Consider the following 12,969-nt stretch of genomic DNA (forward strand, 5'->3'; position numbering starts at 1 on the left):
GAATGAATAGAACTGATCGTCTGTAGCACCCCCTCCGTTAATAGGCGTTGTTCTTGCATGGTTGTTTACATCTTTGGGCGGGTTTAATGACATCTCTGAACAGTCAAATGGACTGTGTCTGTGATACAATATCCACAATCAACGTCTATCTTCAGGAGCTCTGGGAACCGGGGTGATGCAAAACTTTTTTTGATGTGTGTATATGCAAAATAAATTTTAACCACGAAGTGGTTAAACACCGCTAGGGACCCTTTCAATGATGTGTCTGGATGGCTGTGGAGGATCGGCAGTCCATTACTTCTCAAGAGCCGACACCAGAGAAGTCTTTAATATTGGTCGGAGGGTATGGAACAAAGTCAACGTTCTGACTAATTCTAAAGGTTTTTCATTAGGTTCAGGTCGGGGCTCTAGGCAGGGCATTCCATTTCAGGAATGTTATTGTCGGCCAACCACTATCAGACGCTGCTTGATGAGAGAATGCACTGTACTGCTCATGCAAACTAACATCGTCTGCGAAGTGTTCCCCAATTCCACCCAGTTCACAATGCTGTAAAAGCTCTTCATATCCTTCCTTATTTAGCGTTTTCTTAATCGCAGTGAGGGCACCACATTCTAATGACCTAAAACACCCCCATCCCGTAACATCATCTCTGTACTTCACTTTTTTTTTAATAATCTCGTTTTGTTCGTTATAGTTCGTTGCAATTGTTCATGGCGGACGACCCCAGACGCCCTTTGAAGTCAGTTATTGATCCATTCACTCAGTTTTTTTAAATGAAGAGGGTAGCTAAACCTCTGACCGAACACGCTGAGCTACCGTGCCGGCACTCTTGGCAGTACACACTACGTGTGACGTTCCCCAAGCATCCTCCAAACCCTAAGCATTCCATCGGATTGTCAGAGGATACAAAGTGAGTCTTTTTCCCAAAATACCAAAAAACACTCGTCTCCAGTCATCCACCACCCAATGGTGTCGTTCTTTACACCACCTCAAGCGTCACATATCACTGATTACAGAACTGTTCGTGTTGTGACGAGCTGTTCGATCGCTGTACCCGATTCTTTGTGGTTCCCTACGTACAGACAGTGTGTTATCTGGACTACAGGGAGCACTTTGAAACTCACAAATGATTGCTTCGGCTCATTTCATGCAATTTTGTAGAAACAGCCCCCCGCAATGCTCTACCGTCCCTGTACGTCAGTGCGTGAGGTTTACCTGGTCTTGCTTCAACTCTGGTTCTTTCTTCGTGTGTCCACTTCACCATTACGTCATCAGTGGCAGCCGTGTGTAGCTTTAGGCTGGTGGGAATGGCCGTGATGGGTTTATCAGCTGACATCCAGCGACTAGTACACTGAGTTCTCCTGAGCAAACCATTCAGGTGTGACCGCTACTCCAACGACAATGCAGTGCTCTCCGCCTCCTCCTGTACTGGCGAGTCATTCTCTCGCGACATCTACTCTACATTACACGAGAGTGTCCGGATACTTTATATAAGATAGACTGTTAGAGGAACAAAACGCAATTTGTTGGCCTCTCATTCTTAAATATCAAATTGTTCTACCAAGAAGGTATGAAAGGGCGTGTTTTTCTGATTTCCTTCATGAAAAAACGATCATCTCCAGTATGACCAAAATTAAGTGAATGGTTTTTGTACTTGCGGCGGCACTTTGGGATTACCGCATGTTGATAGTGAGGCGGTTTTAACGGTCCTCGTACTTCACTGGGTGCAGCTGCACAACTTCTCGAGGTTTACTCGGCGTCTTCATTCACGGCGAGACGCCAGTGTGTACACAGTAGTACACGACGCGACCCCCGACATCCGTAATGAGCAACAAGTGCGGCGGCTTATGGCCACAATAACTGTCAGCTGGTCCGCGCCCATAAACCATACTTTCAATAAACCCGGCCCTCGCCGCTGTGTCCACTAGTTTATCCGCTGTAACTCTCGGTAATAGACGCACTAAACATGTTCGTTCCTACCGGCCTGTCGGGCCGACCTCGCCCCCACCTAGCCGCCGAGATTAAGTCCGCCACATTAGAAGTCGAAGCAGAGCACCAACTCCTTGTAATGTCTGCATCTGCTGTGACACCTGTTTAACCCTTTCACTACCACCGGGACTTACGTCTCTGACAATACGTTATCAGAGAGCTAGTCTGACTTTGCTGCATGTTATGGCTACGTACAAAAACTATTTAGCACTGTATCACAAGTAGCAAGATCGATGTGATCGACCCATGGACTCGCGAATTTGCTTGAAATGTTTTGAAATAACCTAGAGAAATGTCAAATATTTTTTTTTTATCACAAATGAGATCAAGAAAGCATGAACTCTGACAACAGGCTCCCCCAGGCCCGTCCGTACCGACCGATCGTCGTGTCATTCTCTGCCAACGGCGTCTGCGGGTAAGCTATGGAGAACATGTGGTCACCCCACCGCTCTCCCGGCTGCTGTCAGTTTTCGTGACTTGCAGACGCTACTGCTCATTCAAACAGCTCGTCAATTGTCATCACAAGCCTGAGTGCTGCCCATTCCAGTCATCCCGCCAACGAAAAATCCCTATCAGAACCGGAAATCGAACCCAGGTCCTCTGCATAGCAATCAACCGCGCCGAACATGCAGTAACATCCAACGCTTTTATGACAATATAACGGGTGATCAAAAAGTCAGTATCAATTTGAAAACTTAATAAACCACGGAATAAGGTAGATAGAGAGGTAAAAATTGACACAAATGCTTGAAATGACATGGGGTTTTATTAGAACCAAAAAGAAGAAAAGAAAACAAAGTTATAGGGCCTTTTTTTCTTCGAGGAAATTCGTGGTTCTGGTTTTGTAACTGCTACCGTGATGGATGAGACGTAAGCCGATATGTTACAGAATCGCATCATCCCCAGCCTGGCTGATAAATACGTATGATGTTTATGTAGGATGGCGGTGCACCCCATATTGCTAGACGCGTGAAACATCTCTTGCGCGCGTCGTTGGGTGATGATCGTCTGCTCAGCAGTCACTTTCGTCATGCTTGGTCTCCCAGGTCCCCCAGACCTCAGTCCGTGCGATTATTGGCTTTGGGGTTACCTGAAGTCGCAAGTGTATCGTGAGCGACCGACATCTCTAGGGATGATGAAAGACAACATCCGACGGCAATGCTTCACCATAACTCCGGACATGGTTTACAGTGCTGTTCACAACATTATTCCTCGACTACAGCTATTGTTAAGGAATGTTGGTGAACATATTGAGCATTTCCTTTAAAGAACATCATCTTAACTTTGTCTTACTTTGTTATGCTAATTATTGCTATTCTGATCTGTCGGACATTTTTTGAATTTTGTATTTTTTTTGTTCTAGCAAAACCCCATGTCATTTCAAGCATGTGCGCCAATTTATACCTCTCTATCTACAATATTCCGTGATTTATTCAGTTTCCAAATTTATACTGACTTTTTGATCACCCGGTACACGGTGTGCCTCGTAAGAGTCCTCAGGTGCATTTCCTCTCGTGTCCCGGCTGATATTAGAAATTTCGTTCATCCAGTGTTTAACTCGAGTCTGCCCAAACAAAGACGCTTATCGCACCTTTCATGAGATGCCCGCTGTAGATGGAAAGAATCGGTTTGTTTTCGTTTAGGAACAAAATGATTTTTCAATCGGTATTTTGCGTGCCCAACTGATGGAGCGGCCCGAGATGTGTCTAGTGTGATATTCGTTTTACCGATATGTATTAACAGAGACAGTAGTATACGAAGAGTAAAGAGCAATCGAGCAGCGCCTGAGTAGAGAGAGCTGCCGAATGGCGGTAGCAGTAAGTTACAGCTGCTGGAGTACTGATTTTCTTCGTTTACGTATCGATAAAATGAATATCGCGCTAGACTAACTTGGGACTGCTCCAGCAGGAGGGCTCCTAAGTTTGCGCTTTTAAAATTCATTTTTTCTGTAACCGAAAACAAATTCACCGACAGTGGGCATCACATGAAATACGTGATGAGCAGTATTTGCTTCGGCTGCCTCCAGCTATACGTTGCGAAAAGGAAACCGCACATAGCTGACAAAACATCAGAGAAAGTGCTCGTGGACTCCTAGGAGGGGCCTGGTCCCGACGGAGGTTTGAGTCCTCACTCGGGCATGGGTGTCTGTGTTTGTCCGTGAGATAATTTAGGTTAAGTAGTGAGTAAAGATTAAGGAAAGGCAAACCTACGTTTCTAGCATTGTAGACTTAGAGAAAGCTTTTGACGATGTTGACTGGAATACTCTCTTTCAAATTCTAAAGGAGGCAGGGTTAAAATACACGGAACGAAAGAATATTTACAATTTGTACAGAAACCAGATGGCAGTTATAAGAGTGGAGGGGCATGAAAGGGAAGCAGTGGTTGGGAAGGGAGTGAGACAGGGTTGTAGCCCCTCTCCGATGTTATTCAATCTGTATATTGAGCAAGCAGTAAAGGAAACAAAAGAAAAATTTGGAGTAGGATTTAAAATCCATGGAAAAGAAATAAAAACTTTTAGGTTCCCCGATGGCATTTTAATTCTGTCAGAGACAGCAATGGACTTGGAAGAGCAGTTGAATGGAATGGACAATGTCTTGAAAGGAGTATATAAGATGAACATCAACATAAGCAAAACGAGGATAATGGAATGGAATGGAATTAAGTCGGGTGATGATGAGGGAATTAGATTAGGAAATGAGACAGTTAAAGTAGTAAAGGAGTTTTGCTATTTGGGGAGCAAAATAACTGATGATGGTTGAAGTAGAGAGGATATAAAATGTAGATTGGCAATGGCAAGGAAAGCGTTTCTGAAGAAGAGAAATTTGTTAACATCGAGTAGTGATTTAAGTGTCAGGAAGTCGTTTCTGAAGGTATTTGTATTTAGTGTAGCTATGTATTGAAGTGAAACATGGACGATAAATAGTCTGGAGAAGAAGAGAATAGAAGCTTTTGAAATGTGGTGCTACAGAAGAATGCTGAAGATTAGATGGGTAGATCACATAACTAATGAGGAAGTATTAAATAGGATTGGGGAGAAGAGGAGTTTGTGGTACAACTTGACAAGAAGAAAGGAACGGTTGGTAGGACATGTTCTGAGGCATCAAGGGATCACATATTTATCCTTGGAGGGCAGCGTGGAAGGTAAAAATCGTAGAGGGAGACCAAGAGATGAATACACTATGCAGATTCAGAAGTATGTAGGTTGCAGTAAGTACTGGGAGATAAAGAAGCTTGCACAGGATAGAGTAGCATGGAGAGCTGCACCCAACCAGTCTCAGCACTGAAGACCACAACAACAACAACAGTGTGTGAGCTTAGGGACTGATGACCTTAGCAGTTAAGTCCCATAAGATTGTACACACATTTGAACATTTTCTTAGGAGGAGCACCTGATCTGTCACATATGATAATGTAAACGATCGTTAACATCATTACTAGTGGGACTAGTCCCACGTCAAAACACAAGTCGGACAAACATGTCGTACACTTCCTTGGGTAGGAAAACGGGAAGTATTTCTTTCATTCTGTTACATCAGTTGAAATGGTGATAAATTAATGTCGTCCACTGCGAAAAATGTTGTTAGTGAAAAGGTTAACATGTGTTGGCAATATCGCAGAATGCCTCAAGTCTGGGGAAAAGCTACAGTTATATATTTAAAAAAGTGATGTAATTATGTCAACGAACTAAAGAAAGTTACTAAACAACAATCGGTTTCATGTCCAAAACGGCTAAACCCAAGGTTCGAAATACTTAAAGCACACCGACCCTAGCAATCGGCTTTTGAAGACGATACTAGCAGCAGATATTGCTGTAGTTCTATTCGAAAAAGGGAGGTTGATACCGATATCACTATAATTAGTGTAGCTATGAAAAGACTCTAAACATCGTTTAGTGAAGACTTCTTCTCTATTCATTTCAGTGAGAAAAGAACACCGGCTGCTGTGCCCGAGCGGTTCTAGGCGCTTGAGTCCGGAACCGCGCTGCTGCTGCGGACGCAGGTTCGAATTCTGCCTCGGGCATGAATGTGTGTGATGTCCTTAGGTTAGCTAGGTTTAAGTAGTTCTATGTCAAGGGGACTGATCGCCTCAGGTGTTAAGTCTCATAGTGCTCAGAGCCATTGGAACCATCTGAAAAAAAACCACGATACCTTAAAAGGTTCCGGAAATATTTGAGTTCAACTGTTTAGTTCAGTCGGCATGTATAGACAATTAACTAGATAAGTGGATTACACAAAATACTAAGATAGTAACGAGACAGGTGGCTTATACCTAAATAAGTAGAGAAACAATTGCGACCGAGCGAGGAGGCGCACTGGTCAGCACGCAAGACTCGCATTCAGGAGGACGACGGTTCAATCCCGCATCCGGTCATCCTGATTTAGGTTTCCCTAAATCGCTTCAGGCAAACGCCGGGATGGTTTCTTTGAATCCTTCCCTAATCCGATGGGACCCATGACTCCGCTGTTTGGTCCCCTCTCCCAAATCAATCAAGGGAATGGTCCGCTAAGCACAGGAAACATATACAACGTATTTCAGGCTTACAGGGCTATAGACGGCACTTAGGAGCTAACGTTTTCACAAGGAACCCGTGTCCAGAAATGTAACCTTTGCATCATTTTAAATTATGCCGCTTGGCGGTACGCACACATCGGCGACAATGATATCTGACCTGCGTACTCTATGAAAGCCCGCGGCACGGATAGTGTTTCGAGTACTGGTGAGCGGGTTCGCTTGTGCGTGGCGGCAGACGTCCTCTTCAAAGTCGAGAGTGAGTCGCGTCAGCCGTTGTTCTAACCAGACAGTGGCTGGCTACGGCGGTCTCAGATTGCGTACCGTGAAAGAGATTTGAAATTGACCCTATTTCGACGCTTGTTTCATAACCAAACACTACAGAGTTCCGAACATCGGTTCCTCATCATCAGAACTGTAACTACTAACTACCCCTACAACCGCTAAAAGCCTGTAACAGGAATTATGGAGCATTATTTATGTAAATACTAGTTTAATGTGTGGATTATACTAACCGGAGAGTCTTACATAATCGCTGTCATAACTGGCCACACAGATTCCTAAACAACAACTAAACAGGTAGATTTTACGAAAGACACTCTAAGACAAGAGTAACGAGGCACCACGAAGAAATTATGCGAAGGGGACAAGAATTCGCAGATGTGATGTACATATACAGATAAACAACTGATCACAGTTTTTAAAAAATTGGATGCTTTATTCAAGAGAAAGACCTTCACAAGCTGAGTAAGTCAAGAATGCGTTGGTCCACCTCTGGCCCTTATGCAAAGAGTTATGCTCCAAGCGTTGGCAGCTGGAGAGAGATCCGGTGACATTGCTGGCCAAGATGGTGTTTGGCAAGCTGGAGGACAAGCAGTAGAAACACTCGCAGTGTGCAAAAGAACGTTATCTTTCCGAATGCAAGCCCAGGTTGGCCTGCCATAAAAGGCCAAAATACGGGGCGTAGAATAGCATCGCCATACCGCTGCGCTGTGAGGATGCCGGAGTTGACAACCAGAGATGTCCTGCTATGAAAAGAAATGGCACTCAAGACCATAACCCCTGGTTTTCCGGCCCTATGACGGAGAACAGTTAAGTTGGTATCCCAATCGCATCGCTGTCCGGGTATTTTGTAGACGATACGAAATCGGAAATAATCATGAAGGATCAAGTGTTAGCATGTGAATACCATAAATACTTCAAAGCTTCAATATCAATTATTACACGGGGCTACTACAAATTATTCACTCGTTCTCAAAACTCCACATTTTCAAGAAGTACTGCATGTACAAATATGACTGATGCGTGAATACAGCAATAAACTCATCAAGTTTACATTTTGCTCTCTACAAACGTTCTGTGAGTATCCCTCTGGTTACAACGACACATGCCCAAGCGGTAGCCAGGTTGGTTCCACGCTTTATGTAGCAACATCCTATGAACGGTCTTTGAAACCTCACTGATGTGTTCTCTCACCTGTCTCAGTGTTCTTGGTCGTGAGGGGGACGCGTGAACGCGGTCCTCTATTCCCGAAGTAAGAAGTCAAAGCCGTCAGATCTAGCGATGAGTGGGGGGGAGGGGGGGGGGGGGAGTGTGAGAAAGGCAACCAGCGAACAGACTTACATCGTCTTCATCATGACGCATGACGCCCATCCAACAATGCAAGGTTGGTCGTTAAGGCAGTGACGAACATCGATGGTCCAATAAGGGAGTGCCCCTCTTCTTGGAAGACAAAATTCTCGGAAACAGCAATCGGTCGCGGAAACAACCGCAACTGCAAGATATCGCGGTAAGAGGTACATGTCACAGCCTTCCCAGAGACGAAAAATAGTCCGTACAGCTTCGTCTGTGATACTGCACACAAAACATTAAGCTTCAGCGAATCTCGTTCACGCACCACAATTTCAGGGGTATTTTTAGTGTCCCAAGCTTTCCTAACGCGGCGATTAACCTTTCCTGACAAATGGTTCCCTCGTAGCTGGCGAAACATCGCGCATATGCTATCACACAAAAGCGCTTTTCTTGCTTTGCCGCCGTTTCGTACTTTTGCACTTGTAACGCCAGTTGGTAAGCGAAACGCAAACTCAGAGAGTCTAGGGTCCTATTCATGCATCAATCAGATATGTAGATGCAATACATTGGAAAACTCTGAAAACGAAAGCTGTAGTTTCACACTGGTATGCAGCATACATTAACCATCGTCGATCACCACCCTTGACTATAAGCAACATCTCGCCACACACTGAAGTCGTAATTTGCTGCCTTGTTAAGAAAACACACGACCATTTCCAACCAACTTTTTTCGTCTCCCCTTGAGGAAACGCGTGCTTCAGGCGGGTCCAATGCGGCGATATACTGCACACTTTTTGTTTTAGTTTCTTAGGCACTGAAAGGGACGCAGAGCAACGGAAGAGGCGGAGAAGCCGGTGGAGGGAGCCGGAGGTAGGCTACTGTTTGTGGGGGGCGATTAAGGCGACGGGGAAACACAGGACACGCAGCGTTTGTTTACGCTCGCAAGATAAACACGGCGGCAGCGCGAGCCAAACACACGCACTCGATGAGCGCGCAGCGGAAATCTGTGTAGCGTCTGTGCGGCGCGTATACACATCTTCCTCGATCCCTCCACACAAGGCGCGCTCTACTACAAATATCTCCGCACAACAAGAACAGCAAAAAAAAAAAAAAAAAAAAAAAAGACAGAGGCGGAAAAGCAGGACTCCACGAACACCGTTCGCTAAAGCGGTGCAGTACTTACAAAAACGACCATCGAGAACCATCACCTGCAGGGTGTAACGGGTGTAAGTGATCTTATTTCCATATGTGGTACCGTAAGATGTACACACATCACTAGGTTGGTTGTTTTTCTCTGCGTCGAACAGTCCATCACACACGTCACAAACTTTATGGTTCAAACGGCTCTGAGCACTATGGGACTTAACTTCTAAGGTCGTCGGTCCCCTAGAACTAAGCCGACCGCTGTGGCCGAGCGGTTATAGGTACTACAGTCTGGAACCACGCGACCGCTACGGTCGCAGGTTCGAATCCTGCCTTGGGCATGGATGTGTGTGATGTCCTTAGGTTAGTTAGGTTTAAGTAGTTCTAAGTTCTAGGGGACTGATGATGTCAGAAGTTAAGTCCCATAGTGCTCAGAGCCATTTGAATCATAGCCCAAGGACATCACACACATACATGCCCTAGCAGTTTTCGAACCTGGGACCGGAGCGGTCCCGCGGTTCCAGACTGCAGCGCCTAGAACCGCTCGGCCACCGTGGCCGGAACAAACTTTATGATTTGATTTTTTCTGCACGGCTGTAACTGCATCACTATATGGACTACGCCTGTCAATATAGACCAACTTTTTGCGTCCATAATTCAGCACCTGTGCTGCGAAACAGGGGAAAACCACAAGGGCTATTCGGAAAGTAAGACCCGATCGGTCGTGTAATTGAAACCATAGCGAAAATGAAAAACTTTTTTTTTGCAACAGTTTGCTACAACTACCAGCTACTTCTCTACATGTCACCGCCCCGACTCAGACATTTGTCGTAGCATTGTACAAACTTTCCAATACCCTCGGCATAGACGGCAGCCGCCTGTCCTTTCAGCCAATTCCCTACGCTGATCTGCAGCTTATTGTCTGTGCCAAAATGCTGTCGTCATAGCCTGCGGTCCATTTGAGCAGAGATGAAAATCAAAGGGAGCCAAATCCGAGCTATATGGTAGGTAATCACAACATCCTAGCTACATGATAGGTGATCAGACACTTCAATCGAAAACGCCGCAGGAGTGTGTTCATTGCCCCTGCAGTGTGCGGCCGAGAATTGTCATGAAAAATGAAATGCACTGCGCAACGTTACGCAAAGATTCTTCGGATTTTCGTGGTAGGTTCCATTTCCCGACCGCCGGAAACTTATTTACCGAGTAGTCCTCGTACATTAATAGGTACTTTGAGGTACTAGCCTACCTAAAAACATATGACTTGTACTAGCTATAATTATTACTCGGCAAATAAGGCAAATACTGACGTAAGTTGTTAGAACATCATCCTCGGTCATCAAAAATTTAAAAAAAGATCTGCATTCACACCTTTATACCCCCTATAGCTCAAAAGAATACAGTAGGAAATGAAGAAGGTTGTCAACAAATCCACAATGTTATCTAGTCTATACATCGAGCAAGCAATAAAGGAAAGCAAAAAAAAGTGGATGGTGAGATAAAGTTTAGGTTATGGACAAGAAATAAACACTTTGAGAACTGCTGGTATCCGAAACGGAAAAGGCCTTGGAAGATCAGATGAACGGCTGGACACTGTCTTGAAAAGATGTAAGATGAACATCAACAAAGGTAAAATGAGTGTAAGGGAGTGTAGTCGAATTAAGTCAGATGATGGTGTTAGGATTAGGCAACGAAAGCAGGCACTAAAAGTGCTGTAGGACTTTTGATACTTGGAAATTAAAAGAAACGATGATGGCAGAACTAAAGAGAATGTAAAATTAAGACTCCCAATAACAAGAGAAGCATTTAAGATGAGGAGGAATGTGTTAACTTGTAATGCAAGTTTGAGCGTTAGATTTCTTTCCTGAAAGTATTTTTCTGGAGGGTAGCCTTTTACGGAAGTGAAATGTTGACGATAAACAGTTGAGACAACATGAGATTACGAGCTTTTGAAAGATGGTGCTGCAGAAGTATGGTCAACGTTAGGTGGAAAATCGAGAAATTAATTAAGAGCAGCAAAATTGGACTGAACTGAGAAAAAAAGCAATTGTGGCACAAGTTGACTATAGGAAGGGCTCGGTTGTTAGGAACAGTCTCAGTTTAGTAATGGGGTGAAGGGTGTGTGCGTGTGGGGAAGGTGGCGAGGAATTTTAGAGGGAGACCAAGATCCGAATATAGTGAGCTGGTTAAAATGATGTTGGTGACTGAAGCTAATCAGAGATCAAGAGGCTTCCACAGGACAGAGTAGCGAGAAGTGCCGCAAACCAGTCTGGGCCTAAAGACGTTAGCAACAAATCAAATAGAAATCAACGTAGGCAGGAGAGAAGCAAAAGCTATGTTTTTGTAACAACAGGAAACTGTATTGTACAGTATTACGTCTACGAGCACTTATACAACGTCAATCCAAATTTCACCGACAAAATTTTGGAGGGTGTTCAACGATATTTCTGTTCAGAATGTTTTGGAACATGGGATCCGCGGTTTCTGCAGGACCTTTTACGTTTTACTTGCTAATACACTAGCAGCCAACATCACCAATAATAAGCTGTACAGTGAAAAGTTTGATCTCAAAACAGTGTACCAACAGTGAGTGCCAATATCACCAATAATAGGCTGCACAGTGAAAAGTTTATTCTTAAAACAGTGTACCAATAGCGAGTGTAGAATTTAGTTGCCAACATCACCAATAATAAGCTGTGCAGTGAAAAGTTTATTCTTAAAACAGTGTACCAATAGTGAGTGTAAAATCAGCACTCCTTTCCCTTAAAGTGCGTCCAGACTCGCTCCATATTCGTTCAGGTAGCAATGAAGTTCATTAAATTCCTTTTCCCATCTGGACATCAGTTAACTTTATGTACATAAATGAAAATGTAAATGTTCGTTTGTTAAAAACCGTGTATCTCCGAAGGGACTCTTGGCCGATTGCTTTGAAACTTTCACACAACGTTGCATTCTGAACAGGCATATCTTATATATATGCAACTGTAATAAACGGTCAGACAAACATAGACTATATACTTTTTAATCTACAAATAAATATGTAAAATGTACTACTGTGAACGTTATTAGCAAACGCAAATATTGTATTTATGGCTTAATGCTTTATGTTTAGAATTATACTACAGAATCTGAATTTGCAATAACAATAAACAAAACTCAAGGTTAGAGACAGAGTGGCAGATGAGATAGATAGAAGGGTTGGGAGGAAATGGACATAGAAAACGGGAAGGAGGACATGGATAGAGAGAGGGCGCAGGAGGAGATGGACAGATTCAAGGAGATGGAGGAGATGTAGAGAGAGAGCGAGGGGGGAGGGGGGGTAGAGAAGATTGACACAGACAGAGGATTAGGAGGTGCTGGACAGAGAGAAGGGGAAGAAGGAGGAAGAGATGGAAAGGAAAGAGGTACGGAGAGATGGACAGAGACAGGGGAGAGAAAGAGATTAGGACGTATATGCAATTCGCAAACATATTAGAAACGTGTGCTTTCTCTTTTCTTTCTTTCCCACAGCAAAATGTCGCTGGGTACAGATACCTTTAGAAAAAAAAAATGTTTCGCTGCTGCACAACTCTCCTCTTTATCCATCGTTACTAAACGTCGGGTGTCTATCATTAAAGACAGCTGACAACAAACAGCTGAAAGTTGTATATGTCTCAGAGTTTCGAGGACCACGCTTACAGACAGTAATGGCTCCTAAACAGATCTGTGGTGCTTTTGGAAATTTCTGTAGATCTGTCTGCCCACCTTTGTGTATC

At 44.1% G+C, this 12,969-nt stretch overlaps 1 long non-coding RNA gene across 1 annotated transcript in view; it reads right to left on the reverse strand.

Annotated features, from left to right (window-relative positions):
* Positions 1 to 12,969, reverse strand: part of LOC126293541 (uncharacterized) — a 616,677-nt gene that overhangs the window by 99,150 nt on the left and 504,558 nt on the right. The gene's annotated exons all lie outside the window — the stretch shown is intronic.

This window comes from Schistocerca gregaria, chromosome 10 (assembly GCF_023897955.1).
Source record: "Schistocerca gregaria isolate iqSchGreg1 chromosome 10, iqSchGreg1.2, whole genome shotgun sequence".
In the NCBI taxonomy this organism is placed as follows: domain Eukaryota; kingdom Metazoa; phylum Arthropoda; class Insecta; order Orthoptera; family Acrididae; genus Schistocerca; species Schistocerca gregaria.